Genomic DNA, 6,930 nt, shown 5'->3' on the forward strand with positions numbered 1-6,930 from the left:
GTAACAATGAACAAAAATGATATTTCAAGATACTGGCAACAGCCATAAAGCTAATTGAAGATATCTGTGAATTCTATTGGTGACAAAGTCATTGGTGGTGTGGAACTGCTCTGGTATATTGCCTCCATTCATTATTGAAGGAAATGCTAGATTTTCAGTTAGAGGTTGGTGAAAATAAAGAGGCAATTTTTTTTCCTTCCTCTGAGTTCATGGCTTAATGGAATCCCATTTCTGTTCTGTGAGATTCTTCACCCTTTTCACATTTTACTTTATTTGTCTCATCTACCAGCATTTTCTGTTCATTTTTATTAACCCCTCTGGGATGAGTTTCAGAAGGAGATTGAAGGGAGCGAGGGATATCAGTGAGTACAGACTTGCCTCCTGGAATGGATGCCTCCCCCCAAGCCCCCCACCCCCCAGCCTAGCTGGCTGCTGCAAGCAATTCCTCAATCATAAATACCAGCCCTAGTCACAGAGGGCTTGGACTCTGCGTTGGTTTCCCTATGTGCTTTGTTGACTTACCCACAAGACCTACCCACAGCAAGTTGTTCTCTCCTTATCCTCCTGAAACTTGTCCTGTTGGAAGAGTGTTTTGACTCAGACATCCTGAATCTGGGCAGGCCCTTTGAAATGTGTGAGAATGTGTTTTCCAGTTCCAGCCTCTATAGATCCTAGAAGGCAAAATAGAACCACACATTTAAATACCACCAATAAAGCAGAACACTGAAGAATTTGCTATGGAAAATGAGCCCTCAAGGATATAAGTAATATATTGCCAGTACTGTGAAGTTAAACAATGAAGGCAATTATTTTATTAAAGTGGGGACAACTGTTTAGCCTCTGCAACATTCTTTTGTCTTCAGTTCCAGTGCCTGGAGACCAGCAGTACAGTGGGACTCTCAATGGTGAGAATGAGATGTGTTTTCTGCCTTTGGTGACACTGCTGTTTTTACAGTGCTTTTCTTGCTCTGGGACTCTTGTTGATTTCTACCCTAGAGGTCGAGGGCAGACATGTTCCAGCTCTCCTGATGAGTTGCCAGGGGACTGGGAGTGGACTGGATTCTGGCCACGGCCATTTATTCTTGAAGAAATTAGAAACCAGCGGGATATGGCTCTGCTTATTCAGAAGGAGTAAGAAATAAACTAGCATGTGACAAGGGCAAGGAAGTTTATCTTCATCTAGACAAACTTTTATTTTTATAGGTCTATAGAGGGGATAAAAATGAAGACCAGGAGAGAAGATATGGCTGGTAGTAAAACAAGAGAGGAGGGGGAGAGAGAGAGAGGTAAGGCAAGTTTCTATCCAGTAAAGGTTGTTTTTTATGTAGACTTAGTTTTCTTCCCCCTTATTCTCTCTCACAGTTCTTTTTTCTTAAATTAAGAAATTTTAGAATATATAAAGCATACAGAAGGGCAGAGTTCATTACATAATAAACATCCATGGAGTCACCACCAAGATGGGACAAATGTTACAGATACCTGAAAGGAGAGGGAAGCTCTGATGAGCCAAGAAAGACGCCCAAAGACGAAGAGTCACCGTTAACCATCTTCCTGGCTCAGAGAGTGTGAAGCCACCCAGCCAGGTAAGAACTGTTCTATCCCTTTCCTCTCCTTGCTGCTAACCCCCTACCATATGGGAGGAGAACAAAACAGCAGGTGTTTAGTGGGTGAAGAAGAAAGCTAGGGAGAGCGGAGAGCACAAGACCCTATTTCCCTTTCCTACTGCAGGCTGCCAGCCCCCAGGGCTGGTGGAGGGGAGAAGGTTTACCACTAAGTGAAGTTGCGAGTTTTGATTATTTCAGGGGATTATGTATTCTGATTGTTAAACTGAGACTGTGTTTGTGACTTAAAATGACTGTGGGATTGTTCATTATTTAAGAGGGAACAGAAAAGCCATGGGACTCACAGAGTTTTTGTTCAGGAACAGGGAAGGTGACTTCCACTGGATAAATGTGTAAAGGAAACAGAGGGAAACAAAGCCAAGTTGAATTTCATTGCCAGGTGTCATGCTTATTCCACATACCACATGGAAAGCATTTTAACAAATCTAAGGTGCCCTCGATACTAAGGCAAACTATAATTTTATATGCCACTAAGAATGAAAAAAAAATTGCTACACATGATACATCAAAATTAAGGCAAAAGTCAATGATGAACAAAATACCAAGCATTAAATAGACAGGATCAGGAGTACTGATTTTTCCTTTTGCCTCAGGCTTCAATATGCCTTGGTATGGCATTGTCACTGACGTTTATCTAAAAATGTGATATTTTGTTCATCCTTTTTTGGCATTAATTTTATTTTTGAAAATATTCATTAAAATATATTTATCTTGATTTGTTTTTTTTTGGCCGTGCCTTGCGGCTTGCAGGATCTTAGTTCCCCGACCAGGGATCAAACCTGCAACCCCTGTGATAGAAGTGTGGAGTCTTAACCACTGGACCACCAGGGAAGTCCCTATGTTGATTTGTGAGGGTTTTGGCTCTCAGTTAAAATTTTCATCTGATGAATGGATAAAGAAGATGTGGTACATATATACAATGGAATATTACTCAGCCATAAAAAGGAATGAAATTGGGTCATTTGTAGAGACGTGGATGGATCTAGAGACTGTCATACAGAGTGAAGTAAGTCAGAAAGAGAAAAACAAATATCGTATATTAACGCATATATGCGGAACCTAGAAAAATGGTACAGATGAGCCAGTTTGCAGGGCAGGTATAGAGACACAGATGTAGAGAACATACGTATGGACACCAAGGGGGGAAAGTGGTGGTGGTGGTGTGATGAATTGGGAGATTGGGATTGACATATATACACTAATATGTATAAATTACTATATGTATATGTAATTAGTGTATTATGTATACACTAATATGATAACTAATAAGAACCTGCTGTATAAAAAATAAAATTAAATTAAAAAAAAATTTTCATCCGAGACAAGTGCCTCACTCATCTTACCTGCTTCGCTCGGTTCCTCTGGGGTAGAAAACAAAGAAGAAGAAGGGAAGAAAGAAAGAAAAAAAAGAATGAAAGATCCTTTTGCTTATTTTCTTGCCCAAGTAATTATAAATGGGAGAAATAGTTTCATAAATTTCTCAAACAGACATCTCATTAAAATTCTGGCTGGAAAATATCAGAGATGGTCTAACTGATAGCCCCAGGTAACACTGAGGAGAGGAGCTCTAATCTCTTTGAGAAGACTCCAATTTACTGCCTGGATGACAAAAGTCCACAATAACCCACTAAACTGGTGCTTTCACTGCTGCTGATATTAAAGTAGGAAGCAAAGTTCTTGTGTTTATTTCCTCATTCCTGCTATTTAAGGAAATTCCCTCTAGTTCCAATGAAAGTGTAAGAAGAGATTTATGACACCTGTGTGTAATGATAATACCTGGTTTACAGGTCTCTACCATTTCCATCATCTCACTTAATTCTCGTAATATTTCTTATTCAATTCTCAAAAACTACCACAGGGGGTAGGCAGGGAAGGTATTGCCTTATTTTATGGATGAGGTATCAGTCTCATTTTTCAGGTGAGGCTGACCTAAATCACATGATGAACTGCTACGGAATGGGAACGAGTACCCTGATCTTTCTACTTCAAGGACAGTCCCTTTCTTTTAGTGTCGTATGTCCCTGAAGACACACGGAGAGACACTCTTAAGTGGCTGTGTTTGAGGGATTGCAGCTATAATCTGAGCTGGTTAGCAGCTGATCTCCCTGAGGCTATCTCCAGTCTCCTATTGCTGTTTCATATTAAACAGGTTTGGGAGTGAGTCATTTGGCTGGCACAAAGCAGCAAAGTGATTGCTTCAGCCCTGCTTGGAAACTCCCTTTGCCTGGGGGAAGCAAACTCAATGCAAACCACAGCTATAATATTGCAGCTGCTCTGGGGCTGAATTTGTGTTTCACTTACATAATTTCAGGCTCCGTTGAGCATTCACCCATTTTCTCCTTCCATGTTTACGTGATTTGGTACAGTGTTCTTTTATGCTAACACCCCGGTTTACACACGATTTCCTTTGTTTAGGTGATATTGGAGTAGAAAGGAAGACACGCCCTATCCACAGAGCTCTTAGTCAGAAAAGGAAAGGAAGCCCTCAATTAGCCCAAGTGGGCTGCTGGCTGCCTGACACCCAGGTAAGCCTTAGAGGTGACAGAATTTTGATCAGTCCGAGGAGGGAATTTGGATTTCTGCTTCTTCTTGTCCAGGACTGAGGCATAGGTTGCTCTTGGTAATCAATTTGGGAGCTCGAAAATATCCCCTCCTAAGCTCCATTGACCTTACTGATGAGAGAGCACATATCTTTCTTGAGCTAGAGGTCAACTAGGTGACCTCTTCCTCAGTTGCCACCCCCGTGCCCTACAGAGAGGTGTGACACAGCGCTCAGCAATGTTTTATTGTGTTATTTTATGTTAAATGACTGTTTTCCCTATTGGACTCTGAGCGTCTAGAGAGGAGGGGCCATGTCTTATACTGTAATCCCCTGAAAGCTGGGCCACCTTGCAGCCAGTTTTATCATTGTGCGGCATCCAAGAGTAAAACACGATTCCAACTGCAAAGAAGTTCATAAAATCTCCAAGAGACCATGGGCAGAAATTACAATCTCACACACACACACACACCCTGTGCTATTCTGGCCTTTGCAGGTCTGTCTCTCCAGGCCCATTCATTGACCCACCTGCTCCCAGTTTTCTCACCACCTCAACTCCAGCCTCATTCAGTTCCTTCTCTCTCTCTCTCTCTCCATCTCTCCTCTTACCCTTCCCTCTCCCTCCCTCCCTTCCTCAGCTCCTTTGGATCTCTGCTCTCCTCTCCTCTGATCATCTCTGGCTCAATTCTTTATTATATCATCTCCCCTCAATTCTTTCAGTCTTCTTTCTCACCCATTCTCCTGATCAACACAGCACAGCTCCAGAAGTGGAGTATGTGAACAGAAGCCTCCAAAAAAGAGCTGGGAGTGAAGGGGAGGAGGGGGCTGTGAATACACATATGTTAATATTTTTGTCCCTGTCATAGTCATCTTTGTCTCCTCAGCACTTAGCTCTGCATTTAGCACATATTAGGTTTTTCAGTAAATGATCCATGAATGAATGAAAGATTATTAGCCTTTACCCCAATGTGCCATCAAAGCTGTTCATGAGCGCCACTCCTTTCAAGGAGAGACTGAGAGACCAGTAGTTTTTGTCCCATAAATCGGTGGGATTTGGCTATAACTTTTTGGCTGTTTTTAATCTTGCTGGTAGAGGTGCCAGGCTCCCTGTAGCCATCCTCCATCAGGAGGGGGCTAATTCCTCCCAAGCCCTCTTGTGCTTGGGTGCCCAGGTCACTGGCTTCCTAGGTGGTGTGTGGCGGTAGAAAGCCTTCTCCTGGTGGGGCGATGAATTGGGAGATTGGGACTGACATGTATACACTAATATGTATAAAATGGATGACTAATAAGAACCTGCTGTATAAAAAAATAAATAAAATTCTAAAATTTAAAAAAAAAAGTTAAAAAAAAGAAGAGAAAAAAAGAAAGAAACCCTTGCTGTGGCATGTCTGCCAGGTATATGGGGCCTGCTTCACACCTTGATCCTGCCAGTCCTGTTTCCTAAGACTGGGCCCATGCTCCTATCTCCCCTGGGCCTCAGTGAACAGAATGCTTCAACACACCTCTTCTACCCGGTGCCCCTCACTCTTTTGACCCCAGTTCTTTGAGTGGGTTCTTCCTGTGGCCCCTCAACCCTGGCCTGTACCTGGGCTAAGTCTGTTGCTTTAGGCTCAGATTTCTGTCTTTTATTGTTGATCTCTGCCTGACTTACCTCTACATCCATCTCTGGATTTTTTGCCCTGCAATTTCTTTTCCTTTTTACAGTCTCCTGGCAACCATTTTCCTAACCCTTTGATGGATGCAAACGTTGACAGTCTTCTTATAAGATTGTGGGTCTCAACTCTAGAGAGCCATGGCTTGAAGTGGAGAAGGAAGAAGAAAACAGTGCCTGCTATCTGAACAGTAAGGCCCACCTGTTATGGCCAAAGCTTCCTGCAGAGACTTGATTTGAAGGTTAGTATTAATACATTTTGGCAAGAATATTGGATATAAGTGCCTTTTCATAGTTTGACGTTAAGAAGTGTTTCTACATTATGATAAAAGAAGAAAAGTGATATAAGATGCATGGAGAGTTAGGTTGAAATGGCAATAATTCCCTGAAGACATTATGACAATTCTTTAAAAAGACAAGGCACCAGGATAGTGCTGAGAGGGGAAACATTTGTTGGATAATAAAATTTTAATTTGTTCCTGGATAGAATCCTCTGAGTTCTACTGCCCCAACACTGCTCAAAATCCAACTGGGAGGTGAATTGGCTCTATTTAAATCCAAGTAGAGTTTACCTATAGGCCTCTGACTTTTGTTCAGACTTACTAGTCATTAAATATTAGCCAGAGCCCTGTGGAAAAGTTTAAGATTACCTGGATAATGTCAATCCTAGTAGAAGTGTTATTTTATTAATATTTATTTTACATAGAACACTGTTCATTGTTTTTAGTGTTTCATTTATAAATAAGCTTGCCTATTCTCAGGGGTTTCTATCTCTGAATGGACCGATAAAAGATAGTGGTAAAATACTGGTTTAATGGACAGCACATAGGGCCCAAGTAGGTGAGACAGATGGTTCTATAAAATAGAGGAACCCATGGGTTAGCACGCTAAAGGAGGTCAAAGAGAAGTTGTCTTAAAAGAGGGAACTGGAAAATGGACTGGTAATGGTTTTTGGTGGGATATTGGACTTTAAGTTGGCAGAATTGAAATAGCTCTGGATAATGATTACGTTCAGGGTGAAGCCACAGGAGTGGCTGGTGAAGAGAGAGGAGGTGAAAGTCACCTGTAACCTTGGCAAGACTTGGGGAAGAGAGTTAGACTGAGGTCCAGTGAATGTG

General features: G+C 41.8%; 1 long non-coding RNA gene across 1 annotated transcript; it reads left to right on the plus strand.

Annotated features, from left to right (window-relative positions):
* Positions 1–1,428: 1,428 nt before the first annotated feature.
* LOC132365229 (uncharacterized) lies at positions 1,429–6,048 on the plus strand. Its single transcript, XR_009503058.1, has 3 exons — positions 1,429–1,583; positions 4,038–4,147; positions 5,866–6,048. It is a non-coding gene; the product is annotated as an uncharacterized LOC132365229 (long non-coding RNA).
* The last annotated feature ends 882 nt before the right edge of the window (positions 6,049–6,930 follow it).

The sequence above is a fragment of the Balaenoptera ricei genome, chromosome 4 (genome assembly GCF_028023285.1).
Source record: "Balaenoptera ricei isolate mBalRic1 chromosome 4, mBalRic1.hap2, whole genome shotgun sequence".
NCBI classification, from domain to species: domain Eukaryota; kingdom Metazoa; phylum Chordata; class Mammalia; order Artiodactyla; family Balaenopteridae; genus Balaenoptera; species Balaenoptera ricei.